The sequence below is a fragment of the Pelophylax lessonae genome (assembly GCF_965119305.1).
Source record: "Pelophylax lessonae genome assembly, chromosome: 4".
NCBI lineage: Eukaryota > Metazoa > Chordata > Amphibia > Anura > Ranidae > Pelophylax > Pelophylax lessonae.
The window spans coordinates 358,303,641-358,327,396 of NC_138771.1; positions in this window are offsets into that span (position 1 = coordinate 358,303,641).

A 23,756-nucleotide genomic window follows, 5' to 3' on the forward strand; every position below is an offset into this window, starting at 1 on the left:
GCCACTCTATCCAAGCTCTGTAGAGTGATAAAATTTTTTTTTAGAGCTCTAACTAGTGCCCATATTCAGTGTCTTGTCTTTGTCACCGGGGGAGGGGGCGGTTGGGTGGGCAATAGAACTCTCACTTACAGTAACTTCAAAGCACAGTAGCAGCAATTAACATATGAATGAGTAGCATTGGTTTCTTTTCAAGGCATAGTTCACCTTTACCAAAGAAAAAAATGCCTATGCAGGTAAAGGACATCTGTAGATGACAACAAACTGTGCAGCTTTGACCAAAGTAGAATAAAGCCCTTGTTATAGGCGTCGGATGCCACATTTAGGTCCCTCCTGATGCCTGACTGAAAAATGCCCATATATTACATAATCCTGGCCTACTTTGTTGCTAGGATATTGCTAAGAGACTCCTATATCTTACTTTTCACATCCACCATGACAGGAGCAATTTCTCAAACACAGGGCTCAGATCTACAGCATCAGGGAGTGAAAGAGCATGTGAGGGGGTCTGAATAAAAGATAGAGCTTGCTCCTGTGATGGTAACAGTGAACAGTAAGAGCCCGGAGCCTCTTAGAAACATCCTAGCAACAAGGCAGGATGGGATGATGCAATCTCTGGGAGTTTTTCAATCAGACTTTGTGAAGTAACTAAATGGTCTATACCAGTGATAGAGAACCTTGGCGCCCCAGATGTTTTGGAACTATATTTCCCAAGATGCTCAACTACACTGCAGAAAGCATGAGCATCATGGGAAATGTAGTTCCGAAACATCTGGGGTGCCAAGGTTCACCATTACTGGTCTATACAGTACCTATAGCAATGGAATTATTCAACTTTGGTCAAAGCTGCACAGAGTTTTTTTTTATCTACAGATGCCCCTTAAATGCACAGGCAGTTTTTGGTAAAGGCGAACCATGCCTTTAAGGTAGGCCAATTATTATTAAGGCTGTTACAAGACATGATTTACTGTATTTATGTGAAATGATTATTGTTGGAATTATGTTTTATTTAAATGTTATATAGTCATGCTTAATTGAATGATTGGAGTTATGATTTACCTTTTTAATTTTACTGGACATCTCTCTCTTTGTAACTTAGACATTTTTGCTGTTGAGAATGTAAATTTCCTCCCATTGTTTTGTTGTGAGAATATTTTTTGGTCGCACAGTATTTTGCTATTCTGAGATGTTTCTTTCCTGAGTTTGCTTTGCTGTTATATATACATCTGTTTCCTAATATGTATATTTTATGTCCATTGTGATTAAATATTATATATATATTTTTAGTTGGCCTGGGAAAAGAATGTCACATCCCCTTTATGAACTGTATATAAGCTGTCCTGACCTGAATCCAGTCAAATACAGACTGAAAGACCATACCAGTCTTGATGTCTTATTTCCGAGTGCTCGTAAATTCTTTACAGGTTGAAGGGAGGCTGGCCAGCAGAAGTATACATACCAAGGGTTATTACCTTTCAATTCTTTCAGCACATAGTTAAACTGGAAAAGTTAAATAGCGTGCATTCCTTCTTTGCTAGATCATCACAGATATTGTAGAAAACACAAATATTTCCTTCTGTAAAAATGACGGTAATGTTGCCATAGTTTTATAAAGAAATTATCCTAGCCCGTTTTACTTGAGGAACCTAAACAGACCAGTTTATCTGGTAAATCTGTCAGTATTTGGAAATAGGGTGCCTACAAATTTGTCTAATATGGTTTGACACTAATGTTAATATTACTAATATTGACACTAAAATGTCAGCATTGTCTTCTACAAAACAAATTGGTAATGCTAATAGAAGTGGCACTAAGAAACAACATTCCAGTTTCACCTTAAATCACAATACAAACATCTGAGGTTTAAAGGTAATACCATGATAGAGAAAGTGTCATCAGAAGGTGTACCAGCAGTAACAACACCGTGACAGAGGTGTCATTCCCAAAGTTTTTGCAAAGCTCCCACCAAGTAAGCATTTGACATTGTCAGTTAAGTGGATCAAATTAGGAAAGTGATGATAGATGTGACCTAGCATGCCATGTCCAAGCTGTCTACTCTACTATTCTCACCTCTACTCTTTAGTCAAAGGCTTTCCCTTTTAAAGCCCAACTGAACTGTCAGCTTAGATCAGCTAAATACTGTACATTCCAGGTGCATCAAAGCAAAAAAATGTGCAAGGTCTTACAATAATGTTCCTTCTAAAACAGCCATAGCCTGAGTGGAAAAGTCTGTCCAGCCAGTTGCGGCATGCTGCAGAGTGGAACCTTTATTCTCTGTGGGGAAGCAGTGATTTCTCTGCAAGGTCTGACATGCTCCCTGCTGAGTCAGAGCCAGACCTCACCTAAATTTCTTGGATGTGTGATGGAAGCGAGGATAAACTGGCCCTCCAGAGGCCGGCAGGAGGTAGGAGAGCACACTGAGTTCCCAGTATAGCTAGAGAACTGATCTGTTCTCCAGCTTAGAGTGGCCAGTTTTTAATAGGAAAGCAGAGGGACTGGCAGGGGACTGGTAGGATCACCAGGGATTTCACACAAAGGAAACAATGCAAATTTCACAGGGATTTCACACAACAGGATACTTTTTCATAAATGGTAGGTACTGTACATTGTTCAGCAGGCACATATAAGGAAGATGGAATGGTGGGCTTACAAATGCTTTAAATGTCCCCCTGAACTACCAATGGTAGAAGATATAAGCTATAAGGGGGAGAACAAGATGTGACAGTGCTGTCATTTGCTAAATGTTTACCAAATTCTTGATTTTTTTATTTAGTTTTAAAGCTAATAAACTGTGTGGAGTGCGCATTCTGCCCTAATTCATATCATGCATTTCTGGTCTTACATGAATATTAGGGGGCCCCACCCCAAAAAAAATTAAAAATGGTGTGGGGTCCCCCTCAAATTTCATTTAGGGGGAAACCCACACAAAATCAGGAAATAAAAAGTGTGAGGTTCTCCCTGAAAATCCATACAAGACATTTATTCTGATATGCAGCCTTGCTAGCTGGGAAAGGGGAGGAACAAGTATGAGGTACCCATGTTGATGAGGAAAAGGGCCTCTTCCCAACAACTCTGGCCTGGTGGTTGTAGGGGTCTGCTGGCTGGGGGCTTTTTAAATGAGGGCATCCCCAGATATAACTTCTAGTGATGGACGAACATCTGCCGTGACAGTTCGCGAACGCGATCAGCGAACTCGCTCAAATGTTTGCGAACCGCGGGTTCGCGGCGGACCCCATTCATTTTAATGGCAGGCGAACATGAAAAACCTCCAGGTCATATTTGCAGCCACAAAACACTTACTAACTGTGCACAAATAGTCTCACAACATGGACACTGACATACCAGAAGTATTGCTATTGGAAAAGTTGCCATAATTTTTTTTTTTTTCCAGTAAAAATGTATTTTTTTTATTTTCTAAATCAGCCAAAACTGACAGCAGCCGGTAAATACATGTCAAACACATATAGGGTCCATTCACACGTTTGTAAAATGGGTCCGCATCTGTTCCACAATTTAGCAGAACGTTTACAGACCCATTGATTTTCAATTCCAGTTTGAAAAATTAGGCATTCACAGGATAAAGAAGTAAGTGTCGGCCAGTAGAGGCCCCAAAAATTAGCCAACAGGCGTTCACCTGACAGCAAAGAACTTTGTATTCTGTGGCTGGAGGTACATTAGGCATTCACAGGATACAGAAGTAAGTGTCGGCCAGTACAGGCCCCCAAAATTAGCCAACAGGCGTTCACCTGACAGCAAAGAACTTTGTATTCTGTGGCTGGTGGTACATTAGGCATTCACAGGATAAATAAGTGTCGGCCATTACAGGCCCCAAAAATTAGGCATTCAACGGATATAAAAGGCCTTTTATGCCGCTGTATTTACCTAAGACAGGGACCATGAATTGTTATTTGTGGTGGCGGATATTTGTGGGCTGTCATGAGGAATTTGAATCAAACATGGTCCACTGGTCACAAGTGTTGAATTGCTCCGAGATCCATGCCTCATTCATTTTTATAAATGTGAGGTAGTCAACACTGTCGTGAGCTTATCGGTCACGATCCCCCCTGCTGCGCTGAACGTCCTTTCGGACAGGACACTGGGCGAGGGGCAAGCCAACAGATCCATTGCAAATTCTGCAATTTCTGGCCAGAGGTCAAGCCTGCCCACCCAGTAGTCCAGGGGTTCATCACTTCTCAGAGCATCCACATCAGCCGTTAACCCGATGTAGTCGGACACCTGTCGGTCTAGGCGTTCCCTGATGCTGGATGCGGAGGACAGCTGTGGATGGGTCAGCTGAAAGAATGATCTCATATCAGAAGTGACCAACACATCTTCAAACCGCCCTCTTCTTGCAGGCGCTGTTGGATTGCTACCCGCAACTGTTTCTCTGTGAGTGGAAATTCCTCTGACAGCGCACGAAAATCAGAATGCAGCATTTTCTGGAGCAAGGCCTGGAAGTGCTGCATTCTGACAGCCCTCTGTGATGGTGGTAACATTTCCGCCATTTTTTGTTTGTACCGGGGGTCTAAGTACGTTGCCACCCAGTACAGGTCCTTGCCCTGTTGGCTTGTCTCATATGGAATAGCCCCCCCTGGGAAGTCATCCAGAATTGTGACTTCCTCATCTTCCTGCTCCTCGACGGCTTGATCAATGACACGACGCAATGCCCGCTCCAGAAAGAAGGCATAAGGTACGATGTCACTGATGGCGCCCTGGTTGCGACTGACCAGTTTGGTGATCTCATCAAATGGCCGCAGAAGTCTGCATGCGTCGCGCATGAGCAGCCACTAGCGCAGTGAAAAAAACCCAAACTCCCCAGAACCGGTCCTGCCGCAGAGTTCGTACAGGTAGTTGTTAACTGCACGTTTCTGCTGGAGCAGCCTATCAAGCATATACAAAGTTGAGTTCCATCGCATTGGGCAGTCACAATAAAGACATCTGACGGGCAGGTTGTGTCGCCGCTGAATGTCAGCAAGGCGAGCCATGGCTGTGTAAGATCTTCTGAAATCGTCTGAGATTTTCCTGGCCTGCCGCAAGACGTCCTGTACCCCAGGGTATTTTACAAGGAATCACTGCACGACCAAGTTCAAGACGTGTGCCATGCATGGCACGTGTGTAATTTTGCCCTGTTTCAGCGCGCTCCGCAGATTGGCACCGTTATCGCACATCATTTTACCAACTGTCAAATTGAGCGGTGTTAGCCACTGAACTGTGAAGCCTGTGAATGCAAAGCTGAAAGGAGTGCAGGACCAGTGTGGCTCTTGGCTTCCAGGCACAACAGACGCAGCACAGCATTGCAGCGTCTCACCTGGCATGTCGAATAGGTTCTGGGGATCTTGGGTGGCGCAGCGGAAGAGACGGTAGCAGCAGAAAAGGGGGAGTCAGCCGAGGAGGAGAGGGAGGATGGAGTAGGAGGAGGAGAAGAAGAGGCAGGCCTGCATGCAATCCGTGGCGGTAAAACCAAATCTACACAGGTGCCACGGGTTACACGCTTGACGGCCATCAGAAGGTTCACCCAGTGGGCAGTAAAAGTTATATACCTTACCTGCCCGTGTTTACTAGACCACGTGTCTGTGGTCAGATAGCCATATATGACCATATAGCTCTCGGATGTCCTTCTACGAGAAATATTTCCTACTTGGGACCTTCCATTGTGGTGTTCCAATGGGCACAAATTTTCGAAAGGCCTCCGAGTCCACCAGTTTATATGGCAGTAGTTGGCGGACTATCAGTTCCGACAAGCTAACGGTCAACCATTGGGCAAGAGGGTTATCCGGCGTCATCATTTTTTTACGCTCAAACATTTGGGCCACGGAAGCCTGCCTTTTTCCAGAAAAACTTGAGGACGGCATGATGGAAGGTGGAGTGGAGGACAATTGTGAGGAAGAACTTGAACACCTCTTGAGCGCAGAGGATACTTACAAGAAACTTTCCAAAGACCCAAAAATCAAGTTCGCAAAGGATTTGAGGACGTACATTAAAAAAGGAAAGGATTTGGGAATATTGAATGGTAAAGAGGCCAAATATTTACAAATAGAATCAGCAAGGACGCCCATAATATATTATTTACCTAAGATACATAAAAACGAAGAGAAACCACCAGGTCGCCCAATAGTAAGTGGCATAAACTCAGTCCACTCCCGGCTGGGAGAATATCTTGACAAGTTTTTGCAACCACTGGTGCCAAAAGGGAGGTCCTATTTAAGGGACAGCAAACAATTACTGTCGGACATCCAAAATTTAGAAATTACGGACGAAGATTTCTTAGTAACAATTGATGTCAACTCCCTTTACACCAGCATAGCACAACAAGACGGCCTGGATAGTGTTGAATGGGCACTTTTTAAAGAAACTAATTTTAAAAACGCACAAGTGCACTTTATTTTAGAAGGTCTAAAAATGGCCATGGAATCCAATTATTTTTGGCACAAGGGAAGATTCTATGCACAAACGAAAGGAGTAGCTATGGGGGCTAAGTATGCCCCCAGCGTTGCAAATATATTTATGCAAAAGTGGGAAGAAGAGCAAGTTTTTAGTATAGAATGACCCAACCTCAAATACTATCAGAGATATATTGATGATATTTTTTTAATTTGGAGAGGGAGTCTGGACTCATTACAAAGTTTTTTTGATGAAATCAGTAGCAATGCCTATGGGATTACTTTTACTGGCAATTGGGAAAAACAAAAGATTTCATTTTTAGACTTAGAACTGTTTAAACAAGATGGAAGACTGGCTAGCAAAACCTTTTTTAAAAAAACCGATAAAAATGGATACATCCCTATTAGGAGCTGTCACCATCCACAATGGCTAGGGAACATCCCTAAGGGACAATTACTGCGGATAAGGAGAAATTGTAGCAATGTCCAAGACTTTAACATTCAAGCAGACATGCTCATCCAAAGATTCATGGAAAAGGGATACAAAAAGAAAAATTTGGAACATCTGAAAAGAATAATAAGGAATATGGACAGAAAAGATCTGATCAAAGAAAATCCTAAGAAAGAGAGACAAAACAAACAGGAGTTCGCATTTATTACAGGTTTTAATAGACAACACAAGGAAGTAGAAAAAATCTTCAAAAAGTATTGGCCCATCCTTACAGCGGACCGAACACTTAAGAAGATTTTACCAAACAGACCCTCCTTTGTATATAGAAGGGCACCCACATTAAAGGACAAGATAGTACATAATGTGGTTAACCCACCAAAAACCATCTCTCTACCCACGAGTATAAATGGTTTTTTTAGGTGTAGAACATGCTTACCTTGTAGAAACAATCTAACCCAGCCCAGGCGAACCAACAATTTCAGATCTCACACCACGGGGGTCGAATACAAAATAAAAGACACCATTACTTGTAATAGCACCCATGTGACCTACGTCATTGAATGTCCATGTCACATGCAATACATAGGAAGAACCACCCGACCCCTGTTTGTCAGGATCAGGGAACACATAAAAAACATAAAAAAGGGTTTCGAGAAACACAACTTATCCAGACACTTTAAGGAAAAACACTCTAAGGATCCTTCTGGATTGGTGTTCTATGGTATAGATAAGATAAAAGGGGACTGGAGAGGAGGAAACAAGAGAAGAATGGTATCCAGAAACGAAACCAAGTGGATTTTTTTAATGAGATCCCTCCGCCCTGACGGACTGAATGTTGATATAGATCTGAATTGTTTTATAACAGACGTATAAGGTTTTATATTCTTTTAAAGTTCCAAACATTCATTCTTTTAAAGTTCCAAACATTTTTTCTTTTTTTCCTTATTTTTCTTTATTTTAAAATAATCATATGGAATTTTATAGGTTTTCATACACCAATTTTACACAAATATCCTAGTTTTTTGATATAATTTTTAATCATTTTTTAAATTATTTTTCCAAATCAACCAATACAATTATTTCCATTTTTATTTTCTGGTGTTTTTTAACTAAAAGATATAAAATTCTGAAACTAACTAGTCTTTCCATTGATATGCTTCAAACCACATTCAAAAAAACCCTTCCTGCACCAAAAAATCCGGTGCTACAACAAGGCCTATTTAAAATATCATCGTCCTAGCTACTCTAAGGTAAATTTAATTAACCCATGTGCAGATACTAAAATATCAATAATATTTTATTTATTAATAATCCCTGCTTATAAATTTCACCTTTTTAGATAATTTATAATAAGCCTTCTCATCCACATCCTTTCCTTATTTTGACACATATAGCCAATCTAACTGGCTAATACTCGGAAAAGTAACTTCCAGATATAGTGAACCCTTTGGTTCCCCAATGTTTTTTTTCTCCATTCAAAAGTTATTGGGTACATGGATAATGTGGGAGTGCGTCACATTTGTATGTAATCCACATACGCTACCTTCCACAGAATTATATATCGGTGTGATAAATATTCATCTATGTTATACCCATCGAAATGTTTTTCACATATTTTTTCCCAAACCTTCTCATCCAACATCAGTTGAGAATAGGGAATAAGATTTGGGACGAAGCAACCTAATTGCTCAGGGGTTGTTGTTTCTCTTGTTGCAATCTATTCCCTACAACAAAATGGGAACCCCCTTCTTTTTCCCTTTTTTTTCCTTTTTTTCCTTTTTTCCTTTTTTTCCTTTTACAAGTAAAGTATCCGGTATTTTTTAACAAAAAAAATTTTTTTTTTTAAAAAAATTTTTTTAATTTTTTAACCAAATTCTGTAATTTTTAATATATTCACACAAATAAACTATAAGCTCTCCATAACCAGTACCTACCGTGGTTTTTTTCATAAATTAGATTTTTTTTCATAAATTAGATTTTTATATAACAAAGGAATTTTTTGAGGAATTTTTTAACCTATTTTATATATCACCAATAAAGTTTAAACACTGCTTTTTATTTGTTGAATATCGTGATCCATACAGGCTGTCTACGAAATGATGAGTGAATAGCGTAAACACTCCTAAATGACAAATAGGCAGGCATTGCATGGGGGCAAAAGATGGCCCCCGTCCGGCCTCATTTGTCAGCACCAATATGGCGGCGGGGGAGGCCGTGTTGTTGCTAGGTGATGGAACGCTATTTAACAGCCGGGAAGCCAGGTTGTTGACGCCGCTCCTAGTAGACGTCTTGTGACGAAACCGGTAGGGCGGAGTCAGCGACGTCTAACGTCATTTCCGGCACCCGGAGCCAGAGCCGTGGAACGCGGAAGCTTCCCGGCCACACTACACTGATCGCGGACAGCCTCGAATCTCCCTGTGAGTCTCTACACTTTTTTATCATGTTGTTTGGATATGATACCTAGGGGTCTCCTTTCTTCTTTCTGAGGAATCACGCAGACCCACCAGGAAGTCAGAGGGGACAGCGGAACCCAGATATACGGTACCCTCCTGCAACTGATATCAGGTCATATAGCAGGGTGCGACACCTAGCGGTCACGCAGGTTGTTGCAACCCAAATTCATCACATTAATTCATTTATCCTATTCATCTTACACCTATTAATTTCAGTATACATTTTTTTCGTTTGCTCACAGCAGCTTTTACTTCTTTTTTCTTCACTAAACACCATCACCTTTGGTTCATAGTGAGGATAGATATATGTTCCACCTGGTCTTTTTTTAAATAAAATTCACTAATTTATTTCAGCCTTGTGTCTCTCCTTTCTTTGCACTAGCACTTATGCACTTTATCACCAATAATTTAAGATACAAGGCATTTATATAATCTATTTTTATTGATTTTTACACAATATTTTTATACAGCATTTTATAAGATTGCACTTTAAAATGTATTTATCTATTTATTCACGGCACACATTAAGTGGTATCACCATTCACGCTAAGCAAATATAATATTGCTATTTCTTGAAAAACGGTAGCGCCGTTCACAACCCCACTTGCACTATTTTATTTCCAACCCAACTTGTTGGGTTTGGTTGTTAGCAGCTCACACCGTCTGTTTCTGCATTCACCTTATTAATCCATAGCGCTGGTCACCTTTGTTTTAATTATCTCTTGTGTAACCACTTAGTGGTATCACCTAGACCTAGCTGCATAATGGAAATCTTTAAATATATGACGTCCAGAACAGTGAATGTAGAAGAAATTTTTGACCAGGACATTATTATACAGAGACAGGACATGGAGGGTTCCTTTAAACAATTGAAGCATAACATGGAGAAGCAACTACGGGTCTGGTGGGACATAGTATCCTTGGAAAAATACACCAAAGAAAATATAGCACCAAGGAGGCTGAGGTGGGACATATCCCCCAATGACCACATTGCTGATCCAGTCCTACTGGATCAATGGTATGCATTTTTCAATAAATGTGAAAAGGAACTGCTTCTCATGATTATAAAAAGGAGACAATTTAAACTTAAAAAGATAGAAAGTGCCATTATAACATTAAAAGAACAACTAGTCCCCTATGCGGACACATTAGAATATAAAAATAAGGAGAAGGCACTTCAGGAGGCCATACAAAAATATGATAAGACAATACAAGCCAAAAAATTAAAGAAATACAAAAGGGACATTTTGGACTACAGGAATAGGGATGTGTATAAATGGCAATCGGATGAAACATACAATGGACAAGGTACAAGTGTGGATCCTGTGGGTGTAGACTCCAGAGAACCATCGGAAATGGGAGATGAAGATGAAGATGATTCTTGGATGGAGGTCGGAACACCCAGGACCCCCAGAACTCCTATAACACCAGCAAATGGAGAAAGAAACAATGGAGAAAGATTTTTTGAACCACGACCAACATATAATGACCGTAGGGAAAACACTCACGTGGGAAACCCAGGAGCCGACAGGACACCAATTTCCTCTTACAACAGAATAGATACATACAACAGATTTTCTCCTTTATATCACTACCAGGATGAGTATTATGATAACAGAGGTCCCCCACAAAGAAGGGGTTTTTTTCCCAGAGGGAACAGGGGAAGACCCCCGAGAGGTGGCAGGGGACCCCAAGGACAACAAGGCAACTGGAGGAACCAGGGTTGGCAACAACCATGGAGACGAGAGAATCAACAAGGAGGCTTCAGAGGAACACACAGACCACAAGGGGATCACCACGTAAATTGGAGAGCCGAGGAAAGAGGCCCACAACAGGAGAACTACAGAGGGCCTCCCGGACCAGGGTACTTCGACCCTCGCAGGAGAGAAGAACCCCCCAGGCATTACGAAGATACAAGAAACGGAAACCAAGGGGCAAACGAGGGGGGACAAAGAAAAAGAAGAAGGCAATACTAGGAAAAGGAATCTTCAATCTGAGCAATGCAATCTTTGACAAAGACGAATTAAAACTTCTGGATTTGGGCCTAAAGTATGCACCAGATAAGAATTTGGACAAATTCGAAGCATACATAGACCTCCAAAAATATATAAGGAAGTTAAACATTAAGAAATTCTTCGAAATCAAGAAAAGCAATGAGCCCCCTCCAAACAATAGAGAGTTTACACACACATCACTCAAAAATAAATCAGTTTTCAATCCTAAGAATCCACACAATGAAAACCTGGAAGTTTTTAAAAGAATGGTGGAGGAAGAAATCAGAGCCCTAAAAATCAAAAATAAGAAAGAAAAAGATATATGGGACACGATCCGGAAACTTGAGAAGAAAAAGGGAATAGTTATAAGACCCGCGGACAAAGGGGGTGGCCTAGTTATATTGAATTTGAAAGACTATGAGGAAGAACTTGAACACCTCTTGAGCGCAGAGGATACTTACAAGAAACTTTCCAAAGACCCAAAAATCAAGTTCGCAAAGGATTTGAGGACGTACATTAAAAAAGGAAAGGATTTGGGAATATTGAATGGTAAAGAGGCCAAATATTTACAAATAGAATCAGCAAGGACGCCCATAATATATTATTTACCTAAGATACATAAAAACGAAGAGAAACCACCAGGTCGCCCAATAGTAAGTGGCATAAACTCAGTCCACTCCCGGCTGGGAGAATATCTTGACAAGTTTTTGCAACCACTGGTGCCAAAAGGGAGGTCCTATTTAAGGGACAGCAAACAATTACTGTCGGACATCCAAAATTTAGAAATTACGAACGAAGATTTCTTAGTAACAATTGATGTCAACTCCCTTTACACCAACATAGCACAACAAGACGGCCTGGATAGTGTTGAATGGGCACTTTTTAAAGAAACTAATTTTAAAAACGCACAAGTGCACTTTATTTTAGAAGGTCTAAAAATGGCCATGGAATCCAATTATTTTTGGCACAAGGGAAGATTCTATGCACAAACGAAAGGAGTAGCTATGGGGGCTAAGTATGCCCCCAGCGTTGCAAATATATTTATGCAAAAGTGGGAAGAAGAGCAAGTTTTTAGTATAGAACGACCCAACCTCAAATACTATCAGAGATATATTGATGATATTTTTTTAATTTGGAGAGGGAGTCTGGACTCATTACAAAGTTTTTTTGATGAAATCAGTAGCAATGCCTATGGGATTACTTTTACTGGCAATTGGGAAAAACAAAAGATTTCATTTTTAGACTTAGAACTGTTTAAACAAGATGGAAGACTGGCTAGCAAAACCTTTTTTAAAAAAACCGATAAAAATGGATACATCCCTATTAGGAGCTGTCACCATCCACAATGGCTAGGGAACATCCCTAAGGGACAATTACTGCGGATAAGGAGAAATTGTAGCAATGTCCAAGACTTTAACATTCAAGCAGACATGCTCATCCAAAGATTCATGGAAAAGGGATACAAAAAGAAAAATTTGGAACATCTGAAAAGAATAATAAGGAATATGGACAGAAAAGATCTGATCAAAGAAAATCCTAAGAAAGAGAGACAAAACAAACAGGAGTTCGCATTTATTACAGGTTTTAATAGACAACACAAGGAAGTAGAAAAAATCTTCAAAAAGTATTGGCCCATTCTTACAGCGGACCGAACACTTAAGAAGATTTTACCAAACAGACCCTCCTTTGTATATAGAAGGGCACCCACATTAAAGGACAAGATAGTACATAATGTGGTTAACCCACCAAAAACCATCTCTCTACCCACGAGTATAAATGGTTTTTTTAGGTGTAGAACATGCTTACCTTGTAGAAACAATCTAACCCAGCCCAGGCGAACCAACAATTTCAGATCTCACACCACGGGGGTCGAATACAAAATAAAAGACACCATTACTTGTAATAGCACCCATGTGACCTACGTCATTGAATGTCCATGTCACATGCAATACATAGGAAGAACCACCCGACCCCTGTTTGTCAGGATCAGGGAACACATAAAAAACATAAAAAAGGGTTTCGAGAAACACAACTTATCCAGACACTTTAAGGAAAAACACTCTAAGGATCCTTCTGGATTGGTGTTCTATGGTATAGATAAGATAAAAGGGGACTGGAGAGGAGGAAACAAGAGAAGAATGGTATCCAGAAACGAAACCAAGTGGATTTTTTTAATGAGATCCCTCCGCCCTGACGGACTGAATGTTGATATAGATCTGAATTGTTTTATAACAGACGTATAAGGTTTTTTATTCTTTTAAAGTTCCAAACATTCATTCTTTTAAAGTTCCAAACATTTTTTCTTTTTTTCCTTATTTTTCTTTATTTTAAAATAATCATATGGAATTTTATAGGTTTTCATACACCAATTTTACACAAATATCCTAGTTTTTTTATATAATTTTTAATCATTTTTTAAATTATTTTTCCAAATCAACCAATACAATTATTTCCATTTTTATTTTCTGGTGTTTTTTAACTAAAAGATATAAAATTCTGAAACTAACTAGTCTTTCCATTGATATGCTTCAAACCACATTCAAAAAAAACCCTTCCTGCACCAAAAAATCCGGTGCTACAACAAGGCCTATTTAAAATATCATCGTCCTAGCTACTCTAAGGTAAATTTAATTAACCCATGTGCAGATACTAAAATATCAATAATATTTTATTTATTAATAATCCCTGCTTATAAATTTCACCTTTTTAGATAATTTATAATAAGCCTTCTCATCCACATCCTTTCCTTATTTTGACACATATAGCCAATCTAACTGGCTAATACTCGGAAAAGTAACTTCCAGATATAGTGAACCCTTTGGTTCCCCAATGTTTTTTTTCTCCATTCAAAAGTTATTGGGTACATGGATAATGTGGGAGTGCGTCACATTTGTATGTAATCCACATACGCTACCTTCCACAGAATTATATATCGGTGTGATAAATATTCATCTATGTTATACCCATCGAAATGTTTTTCACATATTTTTTCCCAAACCTTCTCATCCAACATCAGTTGAGAATAGGGAATAAGATTTGGGACGAAGCAACCTAATTGCTCAGGGGTTGTTGTTTCTCTTGTTGCAATCTATTCCCTACAACAAAATGGGAACCCCCTTCTTTTTCCCTTTCTTTTTCCCTTTTTTTTCCTTTTTTTCCTTTTTTTTCCTTTTTTCCTTTTTTTCCTTTTACAAGTAAAGTATCCGGTATTTTTTAACAAAAAAAAATTTTTTTTTTAAAAAATTTTTTTTTAATTTTTTAACCAAATTCTGTAATTTTTAATATATTCACACAAATAAACTATAAGCTCTCCATAACCAGTACCTACCGTGGTTTTTTTCATAAATTAGATTTTTTTTCATAAATTAGATTTTTATATAACAAAGGAATTTTTTGAGGAATTTTTTAACCTATTTTATATATCACCAATAAAGTTTAAACACTGCTTTTTATTTGTTGAATATCGTGATCCATACAGGCTGTCTACGAAATGATGAGTGAATAGCGTAAACACTCCTAAATGACAAATAGGCAGGCATTGCATGGGGGCAAAAGATGGCCCCCGTCCGGCCTCATTTGTCAGCACCAATATGGCGGCGGGGGAGGCCGTGTTGTTGCTAGGTGATGGAACGCTATTTAACAGCCGGGAAGCCAGGTTGTTGACGCCGCTCCTAGTAGACGTCTTGTGACGAAACCGGTAGGGCGGAGTCAGCGACGTCTAACGTCATTTCCGGCACCCGGAGCCAGAGCCGTGGAACGCGGAAGCTTCCCGGCCACACTACACTGATCGCGGACAGCCTCGAATCTCCCTGTGAGTCTCTACACTTTTTTATCATGTTGTTTGGATATGATACCTAGGGGTCTCCTTTCTTCTTTCTGAGGAATCACGCAGACCCACCAGGAAGTCAGAGGGGACAGCGGAACCCAGATATACGGTACCCTCCTGCAACTGATATCAGGTCATATAGCAGGGTGCGACACCTAGCGGTCACGCAGGTTGTTGCAACCCAAATTCATCACATTAATTCATTTATCCTATTCATCTTACACCTATTAATTTCAGTATACATTTTTTTCGTTTGCTCACAGCAGCTTTTACTTCTTTTCTCTTCACTAAACACCATCACCTTTGGTTCATAGTGAGGATAGATATATGTTCCACCTGGTCTTTTTTTAAATAAAATTCACTAATTTATTTCAGCCTTGTGTCTCTCCTTTCTTTGCACTAGCACTTATGCACTTTATCACCAATAATTTAAGATACAAGGCATTTATATAATCTATTTTTATTGATTTTTACACAATATTTTTATACAGCATTTTATAAGATTGCACTTTAAAATTTATTTATCTATTTATTCACGGCACACATTAAGTGGTATCACCATTCACGCTAAGCAAATATAATATTGCTATTTCTTGAAAAACGGTAGCGCCGTTCACAACCCCACTTGCACTATTTTATTTCCAACCCAACTTGTTGGGTTTGGTTGTTGGCAGCTCACACCGTCTGTTTCTGCATTCACCTTATTAATCCATAGCGCTGGTCACCTTTGTTTTAATTAATTGTGAGGAGAGAGGAGAAGGAGCAGAGGCTGGACGGTGAGAGCCTGGAGTGTGGCTTTGTGGGTTCTGACGGCGTTGCTCCCACTGGACTCAGTGATGGGAGCCCAGGTGCCTTCTTAAGGCGGTCGTCCCTAGGTGAGTGTTGGGCTTACCACGACTTATGCTTTGACTGCAAAGGCTGCAGATGGCAACACTATTGTCAGCAGCGGACAGGTTAAAAAAGCCCACACTGCGGAGCCATGTGTCGGCATCCTGGGAGCACCAGATGTGATCGCATTGGTTAATGGCTCGCTCCTGATACATTAGCAGTCTGGTTTGTCCCTCCTGTGCAATGTTTGCTTGCTTCTCCTCTCTATCTGCTGGTCCATCTCTCCCTCTGAACTCCCCTCCTCTTCCTCTCTTGTGGGCACCAATGTGACGTCCATAGACACGTTATCATCGATGTCACCTTCCCCACCACTAACATTTGAGATCTCGGAGTAGGCAGCAACAGCGGGGACAAACCTCCTTGGGCTTATCTGGGTACTGTCGTCAGACTGCTGAGTGGCGGCTGTTGCTACCTTCTCTTCCTGATCTGATGGCAAGAATGGCTGTGCATCACAAATGTCTTGTGATAGATCAGAAAATAATTCCTGTGACTTAAGCGGAGGGTATATGGTGGTGGTGGTGTTGGTGGTGGTGTGCACACAGCAGAGAGTGAAGAGGGTGCAGATAGAGAGGATGAGGAGGGGGGAAAAGAGCAAGGCTGAGTGCGCCACTCAACCAAGTCTGGTGCGTCCTTTGACGTAATCGAACGCACCTTCTGCAACTTCACACTTTGGCTTCAGCCTGGTGCTCCTGCCCTACCCCTACCACCCCTGCGGAAGGACCTGCCTCTTCCTCTGCCTGTCATTTTTTAAATGACCCTGTGACAAAAGTCTCTAGAGAAGCGCAGCGTGGAAGAAGTTATATAACACCCCGCTTCAATCTTGCGTTTTGGGGGGCCACTGGTTTATCACACCAGTTATAAAAAATATTTTCTAGTAACTTTTGTCACTGTGTGTAGCGAGTTGATGCAGCGAAAGAGGCAAAATTTCTGCAGTACCCAAATACACTATTATAAAAGTATATTGTTATATAACACCCCGCTTCAATCTGTCATTTTGGGGGACCACTGGTTTATCACACCAGTTATAAAAAATATTTTATATTAACTTTTGTCACTGTGTGTAGCAGAGTTGACGCAGTGAAAGAGGCAACATTTCTGCAATACCCAAATACACTATTATGAAAGTATATTGTTATATAACACCCCGCTTCAATCTGTCATTTTGGGGGGCCACTGGTTTATCACACCAGTTATAAAAAATATTTTCTAGTAACTTTTGTCACTGTGTGTAGCAGAGTTAACACAGCGAAAGAGGCAACATTTCTGCAGTACCCAAATACACTATATTATGCTTTCTATATTAGAAAGTATATTATAAGTGTATTACACCCCTATATACTGCACACCAAACAATAGTACACCTATACCAGTCCTTAAAAGGACTTTTGTGGACCTATTACCTAGCGATTTGTGTCACTAACAGTCTGTCCCTGCTCTACACAGCAACCTCTCCCTAAACTGACAAAAGACAGAATATAGGCCAAACAATAGTACACCTATACCAGTCCTTAAAAGGACTTTTGTGGACCTATTACCTAGCGATTTGTGTCACTGACAGTCTGTCCCTGCTCCACACAGCAACCTCTCCCTACACTGACAAAAGCACCTATACCAGTCCTTAAAAGGACTTTTGTGGACCTATTTGCTAGCTATTTGTGTCACTAACAATCTGTCCCTGCTCCACACAGCAAACCTCTCCCTACACTGACAAAAGGCAGAATGAAAAATGGCAGCCAGATCAGGTCTATTTATAAGGTAGGGGGTATGTGCATGTGCTGAAATTTCTCAATTGGCTGTCCTGTACCACCTGATGGATGTGTCATGGGTCAAAGTTCTTCACAATGTAAACTAATATGACGGTCGCGAACATCGCCATATGTTCACATGTTAGGCGAATCGCGAACGAGCAAAGTTCGCCGTGAACCGACCGCCTGGCGAATCGCAAGGCCATCTCTAATAACTTCCCCACAATAGAATGTAAACAGCAAAAAACACACAGTCCTTAGCTCAGAAAGTAAACAAGACCTTAGGGAAAAAAAACAAAATTGTCCCACGATGTACATCAATTATTAATCACGTCATTTAGCAATATAGATCCCCATCAACCACAATGCCTTCCGCCCACTGAAAGGAAAAAAACTGCTCACTAATATGATCTTACCTTGCTGCTTGCCCACTTTTGACAGGTCCAGCGGATGACATCTCATATAAATATAGGAATCCCTGGTATGAATTATGGGGAAACTTCCTGGCCAAATCTTTTTTTTGTGTAGTTGTCCCCCATTAACATCCATAGCAGAGCTTCATCTAGGATAAGGGTCTGGTATAGATGAAGGGAATCCCCAGCTGCTTTGTTTAACCACTTCCCACCCTGCCTATTGTAATAATATGGCTGGGTGCCCCGATCATTGTACTTGGCAGCTATGTGCAGCCCTGGTACCATGTGAAAAATCACAGCAATCACATGTCAACTGTAAAGAAACAATGGCTTCATAGCTATTGTGTAAGATTTGATCCAATCAATTGCCAATCACAGCGGATCTGTACTATGTGATGTGGATGGCCGCAGCTAGCACAATAGTACACAATGGAACATGGAAGGATGCCATTCATAGCGTAAAAAATAATTGCTTATACAGTGACCATGACTGTAATAAGCAATCATAGTGTAATAAAAAATCCCGATCACCTCCCCAGATCATACATTTTCACTATGGTGACACAGTACTTAGAAAGAAAAAACTGAAAAATAAAATTGTAAAAAAAATGTAAATATGTCATATGTCAATATCATCGCCACACCTGTCATATGTTGACACCGTCCTGCTCTCGTTTGAAAACAATTGTGAAAAAAAACTAACTTTATTTAATTTCTTAATTTTCCAAAAAAATGTAACAAAAGATACAACTTAGAAAACTTGCCATACCTCTTACTAAATACCTTGGGGTGTCTAATTTCTAAAAAAATGAGTTATTTGTACTGTTCTTGCATTTTAGATCCTCAAGAAATGAGATACACCATCAGTAAATCAGGATTGATTAATTTTCAAATTAATATATCATAGTTTGTGCACTCTATAACACACAGAGTAAATAATATACACTGATTTGGGTTATTTTTTTTTTTACCAAAGAAGTGTAGCAGAATATATTTGGACCTAAATAAGATTATTTATTTGCAAAATGTTATAGCAGAAACTAAGAAAAACTTTTGTCAACATTTTTGGTAACTCCATTTAGTGCCGGTTCACACTGGGGCGACCTGTGAGGCGACCTGGTCGCCTCACAGGTCGCCTCCCATAGGGAAGCTGCGGACCCGTTCTAATAGGAGCGACACAAGTCGCTCTGACCTAGAAAAAGGGTCCGGAGCTTCTTTGGGGCGACCAGGAGGCGACCGCCATAGACTTCAATGTTACGAAGTCCGTGGCGGCCGCTCCGAGGTCGCGGCGCTGCTCGCACCGCGATCTCGGAGGTCGCCCCTGCAAGTAGCGTCGCGGTAATATGAACCGGCGCTTATGGAAATGAATGAATACGGGCTCATGCACACTGCAGCTCAAAAAAAAAAAAAGCTGCTTTTTCAGGCATTTGAGCTTGTATTTCTCTGCCTAAAAGCTTGAAGAAGCTTATACTTTTTTTGTGCTCTTTTGCAGGTTTTTATTGAGCTTATTCAAGCTTCTTTGAGCTTTTTCGAAAATAAGTGTTTTTTTTTTTCCCCCCACAAACACTTCCCTCAGCCCACGTGCTTTTTTGCATGTTTTTGGGCACTTAGGCATCTCTTCTGCTCGAAAGCTCCTTTTATAAATGCAAGTTTTTTTTTTTTTTTTTGCAGCGATCGGCCACTTCCTGCTACCATCCAGTGAGACAGCCACTGCTCAATGCTGCCACAACACCGGGACGGCCCTAAGAGGCCCTGAGACTGATGACTATCATGAATTGTTCCTCTATTATTCTTCTATTTCCTGAGTTGCCACTTGTCTTACCCTTTTATTAAACTGCTGATTTTAATGCTGAACTTAGTCTGGTGCCCCTCTGTTCTTCTCTTCAACTACATAGAGTTGTTTGTTTTACTCTAAGGGTGCTGGCGCCAGGTGCTCCTATTTCTACAGCCTGCTTTAGGTCTGGACGAACCTTTCCCCAGTATACACCCTCACTATTCAGAGGCATCCAACTCATCGAACCTTGTGAGCCTGAACGGGGGGCCCCTAAGCATTTATCATTGGTCACAATATGTAGCAATATCTCACAGTGTAGGACAAGACCAACTTTGAAGTAGAAACAGGGAAATCCTTATATCTGTGAGCAGATGAATCTGTAATGCACAGTGTAGCCTCACTTTCTCTTCCTTGTTTCTCCTGGTAACATCCACTGCTATCCTGTTGCTTGGCTCCTGCCTGAGCCTGTATCTCCAGGAATGTAGCAGGATGGTAGCTCTAATAAAAAGGACAAAAGGCCTCTTCTTTGAATTGTGGTAGTGTGCTTTTATTAGAAAAAGGTTAACATATTATTCACATGTAGTTGTAAGAAAATGAATATAAAATATACAGTGTCACCAATCTATTCCCACCAGGGTCCTGCTCCCTTCAGTGGTTACCCTAGGCAACTGAACTAATAATACTTTCGCTCCCCTAATTCCCAACACATTTTAATGGAACAACTATATTCATCAGGGGGAAGGAGCACAAGCAAACTACTTCCTTTTAGGATCTCTCTTATCCTGCCCACTAATAATATTAACCATTACACTCCCAGACACTAAAAGCTGTATAAACACTACAACTCATATAAAACACAGGACAATACTGGACAATAAAAAAGATAAGGTACAAACCCTCTAAAATTGAGGGGGTCTTGACAAATTATACTAATACATATATTTGCATTAATACATTTAAAATTAGATATTCATAGACCTATACATAAACATGATACCCACAATATAATGCAACATGGCTTATAGAAGGCAATTAGGTTAAATTATACATTTAACCCTTTAGGGTAAAAGCTTATAATTTTTTATATCCATTCACTTTCTTTTCAATCCAATAAATGAATGATGTCACCATCTCTCCAATTGGTTTTAACTTGTTGAATAGCTAAAAAGATGTGATTACTGTTGTTTAATGCATTTATTACCGGTTTGTTTAGTCCAGCCAATGTACTGTAGACCACAAGGGCATTCAACCAAGTAGATCACATTGGTGAAATCACAAATTAAAAATTGCTGTGCCTTGAAATTTCTACGTGTTGTATTATACTTAAAACTGGTAATGTTCTTTATTTATCCTTAGCGTTTCTACATGCAAAGCATCATTTACATCTTCTAAAACCTTTCTCCACTGAAAGAAATGTTATACATAACCTTTCACTTACAGGTCAATACAAACTTTGGTATTGATAGAATAGATTTCAAGGTGGGGTCTTTTCTAAAGAGTGGCCGGTATTTAGTAATTATCCTTGTTACCCTTTTGTATAGCTTTATCTTCTCCATATGGAAGGACACAGACAAGGACTTGCTCCTTCTCTTCTTTTGGAAGTTTATCAGCCAATAGTTATTTCCTATCAGCATTAAGGCCAAAATTATAGGCCTCATCTACCACTTCCCTCTAATATCTCTTCTCTAGAAACTTAGCTTTAATGCCCTCAGCCTGCTCCACAAGTGTCTAGTTCTCAGTGCAGTTCCTCCAATATCTCAAAACCTTTAGTTTTGCCTTAATCCATGTTTAAAATGGCAGCTATTCACAAGGACAATACAATTGCAGACTGTATCTTTTTGGAACACTCGGTTAGTGATGGATTCATTAGAAATTCTAATTGTTAAATCTAGAAAATTCACTTCTGATTTACTATAGGTTGTGATAAATTCCATTTTACATTACTGAAATAAAAATGAATGCCTGTAACCCTTCTAAAGACCCCTCCCCCAAATAAACATGCAATCATAAATATAGTGTTTGCAGCAATTTAACTTTGTACCAATCTTAGAATGAAAATTGGTTCTAAAGCCCCATAAAAATATTAGCATACAATGGGGCAAATTTGCAATCCATTGTTGACCCTTTCAATTGTTAATAATCAGAGTAAAGAAAGAAAGTAATATTTCCCAATACAATATGAATTGCATCTATTAGGAAATGCTCTCCAAAGCATCATGCACTGCTTTAACACCTATTTCATGCCCTATTATAGTATAGAGTGAATTCACATCACAATTGGCAATGGACCACCCTTCTTGCCATTATCCAATATCCAATATCACTGTTTTAATAAAGAGGAGCTCTGCTCATATAAGATTCTAGCTGAGGAATTGAAAATAGAAGATGGGGATAGGGAGTCAACTTCAGACTTATATTCTTGTATATCAGAGGGAGTTCACAAGAGTTTTTTGGAAGAAACATTGACCCAAGTTATACAGGCTGAGAGCACTGTACAACAGAGAACTAAGAGGGATCTATGTGAGAACCCCAAATCTACACCTAGGCCAAGGAGAGGCTCACATTATTGAACCAAATCACCACCAAGGACTCCTTATTGTGACAGATGGGACCATAGAGAGAGAAGGGATAGGAACCAATTTACAAATAATAAAATGGTCACCGCTGGGTTGCAAATTTTCCCCATCATAGGCTAAAATTTTTATGGGGGCTTGGAATTGTATTTTCTGTAAATATTTAGCTTGCACCGTTTTCCTTTTCTTTTATTAAACAATCTTTTATAATTATTAAAATGATCACTAATGCACTAAACCAGAACTTAATGAATCCCTGTTTCCTTAGAGAGTTCTACCATATTGTTGCTATCTCTGAAATATCCCTGTTTCTTAAAAAGTCATTTTTGGTATTGGAAATATTGTTAAGGGTTAGTGTCTTTGATAAAACTTGGTGGCACCTGTTTTTTGCATAGCAGGTTACCTGCATAGTTAACTAAACAAAGTGTCACACTCTCTCAGCCAGTTGGCACTTATATTGTGGTCCCATAAGCTAAAAAACGTTTGTGCATGGTGAGGCTCAATTTCATCATCGCATATTGGTGGCAGCACGATGAGATCTGACCTGCCATTTGTCGCATATTAGTGGCAGTGGCTGGGATCTGACATCATTATTTATAATGCTCCTGCTTTTTTTGTATCCTTCACTGAGTAAAACTACTGCACAAGCTATCCACAAGTACTGAGTAAACCTTCAATAGCGGTCTAGAATGTCTTGATAAATTCTCCTTTCTCTGGTTACTTGAGAGCCTTCTTCTGTTTGGCGTTGTTCTGATGCTGGGACATGAAGAGAACTGGACAAATCTGGTAAATCTGCCAAATGAGGTGAATAAATCCAATTTTCCAGTAATTTACATTTCTTTACTTACTGCACTGCATAGGGAAACACAATTCAATGTTATATATATGTTATGTTTTTATTTTTTTGGCAAAAACTACATTTGAAAGTGTAACAAAATTAAAAGCTTTTTTGGCAAAATTAAAAGATATATATATATATATATATATATATATATATATATACTGTATTTTCTGGCGTATAAGACTACTTTTGAACCTCAAAAAAATTCCCCAAAAATGGGGGGATCGTCTTATACGCCGAGTATAATATCTCCAGGGTAACCTAAGTATAAGTATTACTGGTAGATCATGTAATAGGGGGGTCGTCTTATACGCCCAGTCGTCTTATATGCCGGAAAATACGGTATATATATATATAATATGAAACAGTGTATTAGTAACAAATAATACACCTGGTTTTGCTTTTCTAAGTCGCTCATGTA